This window comes from Diaphorina citri, unplaced genomic scaffold (assembly GCF_000475195.1).
Source record: "Diaphorina citri unplaced genomic scaffold, Diaci psyllid genome assembly version 1.1 scaffold854, whole genome shotgun sequence".
NCBI classification, from domain to species: Eukaryota; Metazoa; Arthropoda; class Insecta; order Hemiptera; family Psyllidae; genus Diaphorina; species Diaphorina citri.
In genome coordinates, this window is record NW_007378286.1 from 70,326 (window position 1) to 87,177 (window position 16,852).

Below are 16,852 nucleotides of genomic sequence, written 5' to 3' on the forward strand. Positions count from 1 at the left end.
ACTCAAGAGTCTATTATTATTATTATTAGTATTATTATTATTACCTACCTCCTCATCTAACTAATATCTACACAACTAGAGGGAGAGAGAGAGAGAGAAAGAGAGAAAGAACGAGGGAGGGAGAGAGAGAGCGATAGAGAGGGAGTGAGAGATAGTGAGAGAGAGAGAGAGAGAGAGAGAGAGAGAGAGAGAGAGAGAGAGAGAGAGAGAGGAAAGAAAGAATGGGGGTAAGTATTAGGTAGAGGTAGGTAGAACGGGTAGCATTTTATAAGTAGGTAGCAAAATAATCTAATCTTAGAAGCAAAAGCAACTTAGAATCTAATGTAGTAGCTACTTATCTAATGCTGTACCTTGAAACAAGTTATAATCGAGTGTAGTCAGTTTAGTAGCAAAGTTCAATCTATTTTTAATGTGTTAATGTGTCAAGTGACAGATTGTATTGAATAGAATTGAATAGAATTAAATACAATAGAATAGTGAAGATTAGATAAGAATGGAAAAGAATACCTAGAATAGAATAGAATAGAATATTAGGACAAATCAAATCGAGAAAAAATTACTAATTTGTGGTACAGAGCCTTTTTACAACTTTAGTAGGTACCACAGCATTACTATTAATTCTCATCTACTCGTATTCAAAACCTTTTTACACTGATAATGCCGCCACTGGTCGTTACTCGATTAAAGAACCCCCTCGATATTATCCCCACGAGGCTGAGTGCACCCCGAACTCCAAACAGAGTGCCGAAAAAAAATTCGACCCCTGCGGGCATCGAACCTGGAACCTCCGGCATGCAAGGTACTCAGTCGGCCATGGAAGCTACTCCGTTTAGCAATAATTTCAGCGCGTGGAGTGAAAAAAATGAGTGCACTTAGTTCGATCAGTAAGGAAGCACTGAAATATGAATACATTACTAATGATGATTATAATGAAAATGATTATGATGATGATGATTGTACAATATCATAAAATAATGGATATAAAATTCAGGAAGAGAGAGAAAATCATACAAGAGAGAAAAAGAGAATCGAGAGAGAGAGAGAGAGGGAGGGGGAGAGAGCGAGAGAAAGAGAGAGAGAGAGGGAGGGAGAGGAAGAGGAAAATGAACATAAAAAACAAAAGTAATTTGAGAAAAATTATTCAACAATCTCATTCGCGATGGAAAGAGAGAAGAGATAAAAGGAGAGGGAGAGAAGGGGAGGGGGAGAAGGAGATAAGGGGAGGGGGAGAAGGAGATAAGGGGAGGGGATAGAGGAGGAGGAGGAGGAGGAAGGGGTGCACCCTGCAGTGCTGAAAGTCCTACAAATGATAATGGCGAAAAAATGTAAAAATTGTTCGAATGAAACCGAAAAAGTTTCTTTCGAAATCTCTACTTTGCTCTCTCGCTCTTCTTTTCTCTCTCTCTCTCTTCCCTTCTCTTCTTTTCCTTCCATATTTCCTTTTTTCTCTTTCTATTTATCTTTCTCCCTCTCTCGCCCTGTCTCTCTCCGTAGAGAGGTAGAGTACTTCTTTTACTCTTTTTTTTCTCTCTCCCTCTTCTATCCCTCCATCTTTTTTCGCTTCCTCTCTCCATTTCCCTTTCTCCCTCTTCCTTTTTTCATCTCCCTGTCTCTTCCTATATCTTTCGCTCTCATTCGCTCTTTATCTCTCTTTTGCTCTTAATCTCTCTCCCTCCCTCTATCTCTCTCTCTTCTTTGTTTCGAAATCTCTACTTTGCTCTCTCTCTCTCTCTCTCTTCCCTTCTCTCCTTTCCTTCCATATTTCCTTTTTTCTCTTTCTATTCGTCTTTCTCCCTCTCTCGTCCTGTCTCTCTCCGTAGAGAGGTAGAGTACTTCTTTTACTCTTTTTTTTTCTCTCTCCCTCTTCTATCCCTCCATCTTTTTTCGCTTCCTCTCTCCATTTCCCTTTCTCCCTCTTCCTTTTCCCTTTTCCCCTCTCCCTTTTTTATCCCCCTCTCTCTTCCTATATCTTTCGCTCTCATTCGCTCTTTATCTCTCTTTTGCTCTTAATCTCTCTCCCTCCCTCTATCTCTCTCTCTTCATTTTTTTGTACTCAACGAGTACCTTCCTGTAATTCTGTAGTAAAATATGGTTCTATTGGTAATTATGTACTTACAAAAATACCTATAAGGTACAATAATTGTAGGTACCTATTAATAAATTATTGTACCTATTAGGTACAATAATTTATAATTGTATATACAATAATTGTACCTATTTTTATACAATAATTTATAATTGTACAATTATTGTACCTATTGGAGAAAAGAGAAGAGAGAGAAGAGGAGAAAGAAAAGGGATGCACAGTATATATTATGAATTATTCATAATATATACTGTGCATATTATACTAAAAATTGTAATACCTTCATAGAAATTCGTATTGTGAACCCTACTTGTGTTTGTATGGGAGAGTATTGTAGAATGTAAGGGTCAAAAAGGGAGGGAGAGAGTGAAATGAAGAAAGATAGGAGAAAGGGAATAGAACGAGAGAAGGGGAAGAAGGATGGAAAACAGGGGAAATTGAAACGGAAGAAAAAGGAAGAAGAGAAAAGAGAAGAGAGAGGAGAAAGAAAAGGGATGGAGAGAACGAGGACAGTAAAGATAGGAGAAAAGGATTAGAAGGAGAGAAGGGGAAGAAAGACTTTCTGTCAGAAAGAGGGAAAATTTAAAGGTAAGAGGAAGGGAGGAAAGAGAAAGTAAGGAGTGGATGTGTATAGTAAGGAGGGAAGAGAAATGTGAGAAGGGACGAAATACCTCTAAGGGAAAAATAATATGGAGAAAAAATGGCGAGACTCTATCGCCGAGAAAAAGGTAAAAAGGGACGCAAGGAAATATTATAGGGGGGGGAAGGTATTTTTCATCCCCAACACGTAAAGGAATGTGGAGTATAATGAAGAGGGGGAGAGGGAGAGAATTCGAGGAGGGAAGGAAGGGGGATTGAAAGAGAGGCGGAACAAAAAGACAGAAATAAGGGCGAGACAAAAAGAGAGGGAGGAAAAGAGGTCAGGGAAATGTGTTTTTATATTGTTTTTATTGGAACTTTTTTTTATTGCTTACTAACTTCCTTTGGAGAGAATAGCAATTTATTTAATTCGAGAGAGAGAGAGAGAGAGAGAGAGAACTTCATTTATTTAGTTTCCTCAGTATTGAGTGTTGTTTCATTTTTAGGTATGATTGTTTCATCATTCATCATACCCAGAAGTAGGTCATTCTTCATTGATCGACAAAATTCCAAAGGGATGAGTTTTACCCCCCCAAAAAGTAAGATTTATCAACTTTTAGCTGTGTTTTGACTGAATTTCGGAACATTTGGACCGTTTTTTGGCGGTTTTTAGCTCTACTGACTAAACGGTTAGAGATATTGAAAAAGTTATGAGGGAAGACCAACCAAAAATCAGAGGTTTGACAGAAGTTAAATTTTTTGTGGTTGTTGAGAAGAGTACTGAGGGTCACATAGGCTATTTAAATTTGTCATATTCCATCCCGATTCAAAATGGCAGCAGCTCAAAGTTATGACTCTTATGCCACGCTGATCCCGTACAAAGGACGGGTCAACCACTATTCTGGAATATACCTACCTAACTGGCTAGTAGAACCTACCCAACTGTGTAAAGAAGGAGTGAGTTACAAAAAAGAACTACTCCTTTCAGTGAACTATAATACTTAGTCAATGAGTCAGATCCCAAGTCACTATGCGTATTGGGAAGGTGAGTCAGTCACAAGAACTCATAACTATAACTCATCTGGAAACCATTTAATCTTTAGTCACTATACCTACGTGTTATAAAGGTAAGTGAGTTACATTTCAGAAGAGCTCATGACTATAACTCAGCTCGAAATTTTTACTCGTGAGCGAATGGCCTTAAGAGATAGTTCGTAGCTTCGTACAAGCAGGTATCTTCGTAAAGTAAACAATATAGGTAAGTAAAGTAAAAGCATACACAAGTACTTTATTAGAAAGTAATTTAATACTTTTTCTCGAGGATCACGTAAGTTAAGAAACGTCGAGTGTGGTTGGCGTTTGTACCGATGACCCTGTGGGTAGATTTATATATTTTTTTAAATAGGTATGTTATAAAAATATACCCAGAGGTATGAAGTAACAGAAAGTAAGTTAATAATATAAATGACTATAAAAAGTTAATATTTACCTACCTACCTATAACCTATATAAATAGAGCTTGAGAATGTGTAACCTACATAGGTACCTAGCTACATATTTCATATTACATCCTCAGTGGCGTAGGATCCTAAGTATTCTCGATGGGATTAATTGAACCACCGCTTCTCTTTCTCTCTCCGGTTTCCTCAAACCCCTACTTACCACTTAACCTAAAATAGGAAGTGATTTAGTTAGGTATTATTCAACCAGGATTCGAAAGGTAAAAACACACTACCATCACGTTACGTCATGTCACGTCACGTGATAGTAGTGTAGCTGTCCTGAACGAAATTACCTACAATATTATGGGGAATTATTATGTTAAGGCGGTCTCATCTTGATCCCTTGTGTGCCGCGTCCATTTTTTTTTTTTTTTTTTTTTAACACCTTGTTTAACGCCCTACAGGGAGGGCAATTACTAAACAAAGTTTCCTGCCTATCTAAATTAATAAAAATTTTAGTTTGTACTGTTGCAAAATTATATTATGGGGAAACTTTGAACTACCTCTTTCTGACTCCCCATGAGATCACGTGACGTGATGACAGTTTGTTTCTACCTTGAGATCACCAGCAGATCGGCATACTATTACGCAGGTTTCGGAGTTTCCCCTTTTGAAAATCTCACTCCCCGCCACTAACAATGTTTCTTTTTCAGCATTCCTTCTGGAATTCTGGAAAAGAATTCAGAGCTGCGAGATTTTCAATACCAATCTCTTTCAATTGCTTTTCAAGAAAACAAAAAAAAAAAACAGGAGAGAGAGAGAGAGAGAGAGAGAGAGAGAGAGAGAGGGAGAGAAGAGAGAGAGAGAGAGAGAGAGAGAGAGAGAGAAAGGGAATTCTCGAACACAAAGAAACAAACAGCGTTAACAGCGAGGAATAGAAAACAAGCTATTGGTTGTAAATAAAATAACGGGGGAGAAATGAAAATAAGTAAATAAAATGAAAATAAATTTATTTAAGTCTAATTTTCTTTTTCCCTTGTTTTCGCCGATTTGAAATGTAAATTTAGAGTTCCCCCTCCCTTTTTCCCTAAAAAAAAACAATCAAAATTAATTTGCTTAGTTTTTTTTTTCGGGCGCGAGGGAAATGTGTTTTTATATTGTTTTTATTGGAACTTTTTTTTTATTGCTTACTAACTTCCTTTGGAGAGAATAGCAATTTATTTAATTCGAGAGAGAGAGAGAGGGAGAGAGAGAGAGAGAGAGAACTTCATTTGTTTAGTTTCCTCAGTATTGAGTGTTGTTTCATTTTTAGGTATGATTGTTTCATCATTCATCATACCCAGAAGTAGGTCATTCTTCATTGTCAAATTTGTGATTGGATAAGCGAAAAAATGCTGCTGAAAAGTCAGGTAATGTGTCTGGCTTTATTGGCTAATTATTATCTAGATTTTTACCATCAAATGAACACCCACTAGGTACATAATTTATTATGTAGTTCGAGTACAAAGCTACAAAGGTGTTATTAAAATCCAATGTATCGCAAATTTTGCAGATCGCAGTGTCCTTGCAAAATTTAAATTTTTAAATGAACCAAATTTCCCCAAAATTTTCGTCAAGCCCACATGCCCAATTGGTTATTACAAGAAAGGGGCAGCGGAACACCCCCTTGCGGAACTTTCCGAAAGTACCCTAACTTTTCAAAATTCTCATACAGAGGGTCGAACTTAACCAAAAATTCAGGTAAGAAATGTGCTAGATAGCTGGAGCTTTCTCTTCGAAAGCATCATTTCAATAGGCTGTCCTTAATTGTTTCCATTAACCATCGAGTCGAAAGCTTTTCCTATATCCCTTTAAAAAAGTCGTCTCTTATTAAACTTCACAGATCGAGAGGGGGCTATTACGATTTCCTATTCAGAATTAAGTGCCTATTTCGTATTAAAGAGAGCGCTGTAGTGCATCACTTCGCTAAGTTCAATGGAATAGAAATTATGGTAATAGAAAGTAAAAAATACCTTACTTTTTTTTCCTATAGTTATGTAAAGTTAGGCTTGCCAAACGTCCCGAATTGGCCGGGACAGTCCCGAATTTCAGGGGGCGTCCCGGCGTCCCGTTCAGTTTTTCATTTTGGGGCGTTTTGTCCCGAATTTCCGTTTTTGTCCCAGAAAAAATTCGGGACGCGTTTTTTAACTTTAAAATTAGGTACCTCTATAAATCAGAATTTGTTCTTAACTTGTTTAAATTTGTCATGCTATCATCAGTTTGCTCTTCCACTTTGCTAAACCTTTAGAAACGAGAAAATGTTGTATTAAACCGCCTTAAACGAAAAAAATGAGCTGGTCCCTTGGATTCTCGTTATCACCTATCGTACCTATGTACATATCGTACCTATGTGATTTCGCGACTATGTTCGCGGATTTGGCGATTATGTTCGCGGACTTGGCGATTATATTCGCGGATTTGCCGATTATGTTCGCGGATTTCGCGATTATGTTCCCGGATTTCGCGATTTTGTTCGCGGATTTGGCGATTATGCTCGCGGATTTGGCGATTGCGGATTTGGCGATTATTCGCGGATTTCGCGATTATGTTCGCGGATTTCGCGATTATTTTCGCGGATTTCGCGATTATGTTCGCGGATTTGGTGATTTTTTTCGCGGATTTCGCGATTATGTTCGCGGATTTGGTGATTTTTTTCGCGGATTTCGCGATTATGTTCGCGGATTTGGTGATTTTTTTCGCGGATTTCGCGATTATGTTCGCGGATTTGGTGATTTTTTTCGCGGATTTCGCGATTATGTTCGCGGATTTGGTGATTTTTTTCGCGGATTTCGCGATTATGTTCGCGGATTTGGTGATTTTTTTCGCGGATTTCGCGATTATGTTCGCGGATTTGGTGATTTTTTTCGCGGATTTCGCGATTATGTTCGCGGATTTGGTGATTTTGTTCGCGGATTTGGCGATTTTGTTCGCGGATTTGGCGATTTTGTTCGCGGATTTCGTGATTATGTTCGCGGATTTCGCGATTATGTTCGCGGATTTGGCGATTTTGTTCGCGGATTTGGCGATTATGGTCGCGGATTCGCGTCCCGAATCGACATTTTGGACATTTGGCAAGCCTATGTAAAGTATATGTATAGGATAAGGAAAGTAGCCTTGTAAGTGGTAGGTTGCGAGGTTGATTCCTGCCCGGGACGGACTTTATCCTAAACAGATAAGGTTCGTTCTCGGAACGTTCTCGGAACGAACCGGCTTTGTACTAAGTATTATGTCTTCATCTCTTCGATTTCGGGCCGATGAGAACTCCGTTGTTACAGATCCCTCTGTCAGTTTCACGAAAACTCTTATGCCGACCACTCACCCGCCAGACCGTCTGGCGGAAAACGCTTCAGACTTACACACCTATCTATAGGTCAGACCGTCTGAGATCGAGTGACGGGTACGGAACGTGTTTCTCCAATGTGCATCTCACCCAAGTCACCAGAATCGTCAGAGAAAAATGAATACCGAGGCATTCATCAAGATGAAAAAAATGACTAGCTCATCCCCCAAAGGGAATTTAGCTAGTAACTAGAGAATCACTATAACAGATGTACAGTGTACAACAGGAATTCCGCTTCGGAGCGGAACTATGAAAAATAAGTTACGCCAAACTCCCTCTAATTCCCAAGAAAAATAAAATAAAGAAAGTAGAACTCACGTTTTTTTTTCTTTTTTCTTTTTTTTTTACAGCTACAAAAACGAAAACTAATTCATCAGAATAATTAGAGAAATTACTTGGAGAGAAAGAGACAGGAGAGAGAGAGATAGAGCTTCTTGCTGATTTTGCTCTCAGTTCTAGTTATGCGGTTTGAAGTCGTCGCTTTCCTCCATCGTCACTTCCCTTTACCTGCTCATCCATGCGCTATAATCTTCGCTCCGTTCTATTCTTAGCCGTATTTGCCGTTTATCATTGTAAAATTAATGAAAAAAATCTCTTGAAAGTTCTAAAGCTTTTGACAAGGAAGATGGATCATCTACAATATTGTTCGAGATCGAATGACTGGAACTGAACGAAATCGAGTTTCCAAACTCAATTGACAGCAGGAAATAATGTCTCTTCTTCATTCAAACGACAAAGAAATATAAACGGCAAATAGAAAGCAGAAAGGTAGAACAGGGAGGCCGTTTGTTTCCCTCATTCCACAGTTTCCAATGTCTTTTATTTCCTTCTCAATTGCCATTTTTTTGTTCGATCTTTCGAACTTTTTATCCCCTTAATAATTTCCCCCATTTTCTTCTTCTTTACTTTTCTTCTCATTTCTTCTTCTCCTATATATTCCTCACTCTCTCCCTTTTATTGTCTTCTCCTGTTCTTCTACTTCTTCTCGTCTCACTTTTTTTTTCTCTTCTCTCGGTTCTCTTATCTCACCCACTTTTTTTTACATTCCTTCCATCTCATTTCTATCTCGCGTCTTTACAACGCCCCACACTCGACAGCGAGCCCCTTCACAAAGGAAAAATTTCAATAATAAAGAAGAAAGAAAAAAGAAGAAAGAATACCTATAAAGAGAACAAAAATATAAAGAAAGAATAAAAAGAACCTAAAGTAAGCAAAGATATAGGTAGGTGCATGAAAAACAACGGAGGGAGAGAGAGAGAGAAAGAGGTAGAGGGAGGGAGAGAGAGCGAGAGAGAGAGAGAGAGAAGAGGGAGAGGGAGGGAGAGAGAGAGAGAAAGAGGGAGAGGGAGGGGGAGAGAAAGGTAGGAAGAGAGAGAAATAATAGAGAAAATGAGGAGAAAAAGAGACAAAAGCAGAGGAAGATAGAGAGGGAGGAGGGAAGGAAGAGGGACGAAAGGAGTGAGAGAGAGGGAGAGTGGGGCTCCATTTATTAATTTTAACAACATGGAACGATCGTTTATAATAATAATATCCAATAATAATAGTAGTAATAATAATAATAAAGTCCGTCCTTCCTTTATTATTACAATAGTAATAACAAGCTGGGTCCGTCCCTCCGGGAATTTTTTGGTCCGTAGTTTATTCGATCGTGGTTAAAGAATACCTATAAATTATTGTACCTATAAGGTACAATAATTTATAATTGTACCTCTTCTCTTTTCTCCAATAGGTACAATTATTGTACCTATTGGAGAAAAGAGAGAGAGGAGAAAGAAAAGGGATGCATCGTATATATTATGAATTATTCATAATATACCTATACGATGCATATTATTCTAAAAATTGTAATACCTTCATAGAAATTCGTATAAAATGTGAACCCTACTCATGTTTGTATGGGAGAGTATTGTAGAATGTTGATGATAGGGAAAAGGGTCAAAAAGGGAGGGAGAGAGTGAAATGAAGAAAGATAGGAGAAAGGGAATAGTAGGAGAGAAGGGGAAGAAGGATGGAAAACAGGGGAAATTGAAAGGGAAGAAAAAGGAAGAAGAGAAAAGAGAAGAGAGAGGAGAAAGAAAAGGGGTGGAGAGAACGAGGACAGTAATGATAGGAGAAAAGGATTAGAAGGAGAGAAGGGACGAAAGATGGACAACAGGGGAAATTGAAAGGGAAGAAAAAGGAAGAAGAGAAAAGAGAAGAGAGAGGAGAAAGAAAAGGGATGGAGAGAACGAGGACAGTAAAGAGAGGAGAAAAGGAATAGAAGGAGAGAAGGGAAAGAAAGACTTTCGGTCAGAAAGAGGGAAAATTCAAAGGGAAGAAAAAGGGAGGAAAGAGAAAGTAAGGAGTGGATGGGTAGTAAGGAGGGAAGAGAAATGTGAGAAGGGACGAAATACCTCTAAGGGAAAAATAATATGGAGAAAAAAATGGCGAGACTCTATCGCCGAGAAAAAGGTAAAAAGGGACGCAAGGAAATATTATAAGGGAGAGGCAAGGTATTTTTCATCCCCAACACGTAAAGGAATGCGGAGTATAATGAAGAGGGGGAGAGGGAGAGAATTTGAGGAGGGAAGGAAGGGGGATTGAAAGAGAGGCGGAACAAAAAGACAGAAATAAGGGCGAGACAAAAAGAGAGGGAGGAAAAGAGGTCAGAGAGCGAAATAGGGAGAGAGAAAGAAAGATATACCTACAGACTATGTATCGTGATCAATTTGAGCATTTGAGACACCATCTTTCATGGTCTCAAATGACAAAGTTATTTACTACAGAAACAGGGAAGATTGGTCACCATTTTTAGACCATAAAAGTTGGTGTCTCACAATGGCACTGTCTCAAAATTACCCCAACCCACCCCATATTACTACTTAGGTACCTACCTATTTTAGTTTCCTTTTTGTGATGGGGATTTCATTCCATTCTAAATCCAAAAATTACCCCAACCCACCCCATTATATCGTACCTATTTTTTTTTTTTTATTTATGGGGATTTCATTCCAGTCTGAATCCGGCCCTGATCCTTTATGCTTCTGGTACGGGAAAAACTAGGAACGTATAGGAAACCCCGCAGCAGCAGGGATGGCAAATAAATCTGTCAGGACTAATTCCGGAATTTGTCGTAAGATTAGAAAAATGTTGTGTGCCCCACATACGGCGCACATGTAGCCCCTAACCCCCCGCCCCCCCTTGCCCGCAACCCCTTATGTACCCTCAGCGTATGGGCGCTGCAGGAATAAATCCGCTTATCAATCATCTGGTTAACTTTGTCTAGGGAGAAGCAAAAGAGCTGATTCTTTTGCTCTAAAAGAGGAGGAGTGTATATTACCGATTGTGGATTTCCTTTTTTCTGTTTTAGAGCACGATTAGAGCTTGTAAAAGAGTATAGAATTATAGAACATTAGTACCTATAGGTTTACTCGTACCAATGTAGGTACCTACCAATAGGGGGCATTTTTTTTTCCAATTTTTTATACAGAATCCCTCCTACTCTTTCGGCTTCTATTTCCTCCTCTCCTCCTCCTCCTCCTTCTTCATCTTCTTCTTCTTCTTATTCCAATCTGCCTTTACAGTCAGAATACGGAAAAAGTAGTGCCATTTTTTTTTTTTTTTTTTTTTTTTTTTTAGAGATTTTGACAGAGGGAACTGCAACTGCTATGGTCTTATCGTCCCGAAAATCGAAGAGAGAAGGAAGACAGGATAGGAGAAAGCCAGCCGGTCCGAGAACGAACATTATCCCATCAGGATAAAATCCGCCCCGGGCGGGAATCGAACCCGCGGCCTAGCGCTTACAAGGCAGACGCACTACCAACTAAGCTAACTAGGCTGGCAAATGAAACTTTGAATTGAGGAATTCAATCTGTTCAGAATAAATTAGTATTTTATAAAGCTCATTTTCGAGGAGAAAAAGATTGATAGGCAAAATTGTTTCTTCACCGCCGAAAGATACTCCGTTATAACCACGTATATTCCTTGTAATACCCCGGGGTAAGTATTACACTCCTGTGGTGAACGTTGCAGTTGTGTTAGGCCGCTGGCACACGGGTCAAAAATTCAAAATCCAAATTCAAAATCGACAAAATTCCAAAGGGATGAGTTTTACCTTCCCAAAAAATAAGATTTATCAACTTTTAGCTGTGTTTTGACCTTTTGACTGAATTTCGAAACATTTGGACCGTTTTTTGGCGGTTTTTAGCTCTACTGACTAAACGGTTAGAGATATTGAAAAAGTTATGAGGGAAGACCAAACAAAATTATGTATTGGATTGGTACTTCCTTATGATGATATATTAGGATTGATAGAAGGAACTGTAACTGCTAAGTTCTTATCTAGCCGAAACCCTGAAAGCAAATTCCCTATCCTGTCTTCCTTCTCTCTTCGATTTCGGGACGATAAGACCATAGCAGTTACAGTTCCCTCTGTCAAACCTCTTAGAAAAAACAAAAATCAGAGGTTTGACAGAGGGAACTGTATACTTGCTCCCGAAATCGAAGAGAGAAGGAAGACAGGATAGGAGAAAGCCGGCTAATCATAATTTAATGGGCTAAGGACCTAAGGAAAGATGTGTGATGTTCACACCAGATTTTTCTGGAATATACCTACTTAACTGGCTAATAGAATATGGGTTCCAGGCTTCCAGGTAGAGCTGTGTAAAGAAGGAGTGAGTTACAAAAAAGAACTACTCCTTTCAGTGAACTACTTAGTCAATGAGTCAGATCCTAAGTCACTATGCGTATTGGGAAGGTGAGTCAGTCACAAGAACTCATGACTATAACTCATCTGGAAACCATTTAATCTTTACTCGTGAGCGAATGGCCTTAAGAGATGGTTCGTAGCTTCGTACAAGCAGGTATCTTCGTAAAGTAAACAAGATAGATAAGTAAAGTAAAAGCATACACAAAGTAGTTTATTAGAAAGTAATTTAATACTTTTTCTCGAGGATCACGTAAGTTAAGAAACGTCGAGTGTGGTTGGCGTTTGTACCGATGACCCTGTGGGTAGATTTATATATTTTTTTAAATAGGTATGTTATAAAAATATACCCAGAGGTATGAAGTAACAGAAAGTAAGTTAATAATATAAATGACTATAAAAAGTTAATATTTACCTACCTACCTATAACCTATATAAATAGAGCTTGAGAATGTGTAACCTACATAGGTACCTAGCTACATATTTCATATTACATCCTCAGTGGCGTAGGATCCTAAGTATTCTCGATGGGATTAATTGAACCACCGCTTCTCTTTCTCTCTCCGGTTTCCTCAAACCCCTACTTACCACTTAACCTAAAATAGGAAGTGATTTAGTTAGGTATTATTCAACCAGGATTCGAAAGGTAAAAACACACTACCATCACGTTACGTCATGTCACGTCACGTGATAGTAGTGTAGCTGTCCTGAACGAAATTACCTACAATATTATGGGGAATCATTATGTTAAGGCGGTCTCTTCTTGATCCCTTGTGTGCCGCGTCCATTTTAGTTTAGGACTAATGTTCGTTCTCGGAACGGCTGGCTTTCTCCTATCCTGTCTTCCTTCTCTCTTCGATTTCGGGACGATAAGACCATAGCAGTTACAGTTCCCTCTGTCAAACCTCTTAAAAAAAAAAAAACCTACGTCAATAGTTTGAAGAGACGCCCGGCATAAATCAACACGGAACAGAGTTTTGATGTTTTACTGATTTTTTTTTTTTTTTTTTTTTTTTTTTTTTTTTTTTATTTTATGTTAAAATTTTTTTTTCATTATGTTAAGGCGGTCTCTTCTTGATCCCTTGTGTGCCGCGTCCATTTTAGTTTAGGACTAATGTTCGTTCTCGGAACGGCTGGCTTTCTCCTATCCTGTCTTCCTTCTCTCTTCGATTTCGGGACGATAAGACCATAGCAGTTACAGTTCCCTCTGTCAAACCTCTTAAAAAAAGTTTAGGACTATTGCACTGGTGCAAAATTATATTATGTTGGGAAACTTTGAACTACCTCTTTCTGACTCCCCATGAGATCACGTGACGTGACGTGACGTGATGACATTTTGTTTCTACCTTGAGATCACCAGCAGATCGGAATACTATACGCAGGTTTCGCAGTTTCCCCTTTTGGAAATCTCACTCCCCGCCACTGACATTGTTTCTTTTTCAGCATTCCTTCTGGAATTCTGGAAAAGAATTCAGAGCTGCGAGATTTTCAATACCAATCTCTTTCAATTGCTTTTCAAGAAAACAAAAAAAAAAAACAGGAGAGAGAGAGAGAGAGAGAGAGAGAGAGAGAGAGAGAGAGAGAGAAAGGGAATTCTCGAACACAAAGAAACAAACAGCGTTAACAGCGAGGAATAGAAAACAAGCTATTGGTTGTAAATAAAATAACGGGGGAGAAATGAAAATAAGTAAATAAAATGAAAATAAATTTATTTAAGTCTAATTTTCTTTTTCCCTTGTTTTCGCCGATTTGAAATGTAAATTTAGAGTTCCCCCTCCCTTTTTCCCTAAAAAAAAACAATCAAAATTAATTTGCTTAGTTTTTTTTTTCGGGCGCGAGGGAAATGTGTTTTTATATTGTTTTTATTGGAACTTTTTTTTTATTGCTTACTAACTTCCTTTGGAGAGAATAGCAATTTATTTAATTCGAGAGAGAGAGAGAGGGAGAGAGAGAGAGAGAGAGAACTTCATTTGTTTAGTTTCCTCAGTATTGAGTGTTGTTTCATTTTTAGGTATGATTGTTTCATCATTCATCATACCCAGAAGTAGGTCATTCTTCATTGTCAAATTTGTGATTGGATAAGCGAAAAAATGCTGCTGAAAAGTCAGGTTAATGTGTCTGGCTTTATTGGCTAATTATTATCTAGATTTTTACCATCAAATGAACACCCACTAGGTACATAATTTACTATGTAGTTCGAGTACAAAGCTACAAAGGTGTTATTAAAATCCAATGTATCCCAAAATTTGCAGATCGCAGTGTCCTTGCAAAATTTAAATTTTTAAATGAACCAAATTTCCCCAAATTTTTCGTCAAGCCCTCATGCCCAATTGGTTATTACAAGAAAGGGGCAGCGGAACACCCCCTTGCGGAACTCTCCGAAAGTACCCTAACTTTTCAAAATTCTCATACAGAGGGTCAAACTTAACCAAAAATTCAGGTAAGCAATGTGCTAGACAGCTAGAGCTTTCTCTTCGAAAGCATCGTTTCAATAGGCTGTCCTTAATTGTTTCCATTAACCATCGAGTCGAAAGCTTTTCCTATATCCCTTTAATTTAGAAAGCTCTTATTAAACTTCACAGATCGAGAGGGGGCTATTACGATTTCCTATTCAGAATTAAGTGCCTATTTCGTATTAAAGAGAGCGCTGTAGTGCATCACTTCGCTAAGTTCAATGGAATAGAAATTATGGTAATAGAAAGTAAAAAATACCTTACTTTTTTTTCCTATAGTTATGTAAAGTTAGGCTTGCCAAACGTCCCGAATTGGCCGGGACAGTCCCGAATTTCAGGGGGTGTCCCGGCGTCCCGTTCAGTTTTTCATAGAGAAAAGACAGGATAGAAGATAGCCAGCCGTTTCTTGTAAAGAAAATTAAAAAAATAATAATAAAAAATCGAAATTTTCTTAGGTACTTTAAAAATGGAGTGCCTTTAGTGAACCAGTAAAACCTTGTTACACTGGATGAATGGAGGAGTTGCAATTGGGAACCGTTGGTCCTCATTTTTCCTGCTCTATGACTTTAAAGCATCACCCAAGTAAGCGCAACTAATCTATTATTATATAGCAAAAAAAAAAAAAAAAAAAAAAAAAAAAAAAAAAAAAAGGATTTGGCGATTCTTTTTTTTTCTCTTCTCTCGGTTCTCTTATCTCACCCACTTTTTTTTACATTCCTTCCATCTCATTTCTATCTCGCGTCTTTACAACGCCCCAGTTTCTCATCTTTTCTCCCTTTTCCATTCTAAATCATTCTATTCTTTCCCTCCATTTCTATATTTTCTATTCTACTTTCTCGCCCAAACTCTCGAGCACCGCATTTTTTCCGTACAAAAATTCCCCGCACGTACGATCTTGGTGGGATAAAATCTTTATTTATCGTAGACAATAATTAAAATTGAAAAAAAGGGAAAAATCGCTTCTCACCCCCCCCCCTCCGAGTACTCTTCACAGTTTTTGAACTTCTTTCGTATTTTCTTTATGGTGTCTGTTTCTTTGTTCTTTCCACGTTCTCCCTTCATCCTCTCTCTCCCTTTTCTCCACCTTTTTCCCCTCGGATCATCATTTTCTTCCCTTCCTTTTCCCTTTTTCCGAGGTTTTTCCCCACTCGTTTTTACTTTTCTTCATCCATTTTTACGATTATTATTAGGGGTCAGATTTCTTTACGATCTTTTGTAACGCTATACGCTGCCGCTGCGGGGAGCAATTCACCATAATGAGTTTCATCTTGTGATTTTTATTTTTATTATTATTTTCGAAATTTATAATAGGGTTTTTTTCCCTCTTCTTCGTTCTTTTTCCCTTTCTTCTTCCAGTGCCTCATCATCTTTCTTTTTCGTACTTTTATCTTCCCCATCCACTTCTTCTTTCTTCTCCTCCTCCCCTGATCCCTTCTTTCTTCTCTTCTATGATATGAATTCTTCTTCTTCGTCTTTGCGCTCTTATCCTTCTTCTCTTTATTCTTCTTTCCTCCTCGTCTTCATCACATTTTAACTCGTGTTATTTCTACCATTTTGAGTAGTTCTTTTGAGGGTTCAACATGAAAGAGAGTTTTTTTTCGTTGTTTGTCTGATAACTCCCTAGTGGTAGCTCCGATTTTTTTTAAAATACGGGAAAAAGACGCTAAAGAACTGCCCATTGTTTGGCAATTGATGATATACTTTCCAGATCACGGGTAATACTTTCTAATTTATTTTGAAAAGGAGAACCAAAAGGCAGATATATTTTGCAGAACTTCAAAGAAGTTTTGCAGAACTTCAAAGAATATTTTGCAGAACTTCAAAGAATATTTTGCAGAACTTCTTTGAAGTTATACTTCTTTGAAGTTAAGAATATTTTGCAGAACTACTTTGAAGTTATATCTGCCTTTTGGTTCTCCTTTTCAAGTTGATCCACAGAACTTATATATTATAATGACTGCTGAAACCCTCCAAGAGATTAATTAAATTAATTTCTTATTGGCAAGGTACCGAAAACAGACCGTGGTTAATAGTTGATACATGGATGGGTGACGATGCCATCCGTTCAAAGATCATCCATTTGGTTCCCACAATTTACCAGGACAATTAGGAAGCGAAAGAGAAAGAAAGAGAAATAGAGAGAGAAGTGGAAGAGGGAGAGAGAGAGATAGAGAGAGAGAGAGAGAGAGAGAGAGAGAGAGAGAGAGAGAGAGAGAGAGAGAGAGAGAG

General features: G+C 38.2%; 1 long non-coding RNA gene across 1 annotated transcript; it reads left to right on the forward strand.

Annotated features, from left to right (window-relative positions):
- The first annotated feature begins 5,610 nt into the window (after positions 1–5,610).
- Positions 5,611–7,604, forward strand: LOC113468799. Its single transcript, XR_003392424.1, has 2 exons — positions 5,611–5,847; positions 7,422–7,604. It is a non-coding gene; the product is annotated as an uncharacterized LOC113468799 (long non-coding RNA).
- Positions 7,605–16,852: the final 9,248 nt, after the last annotated feature.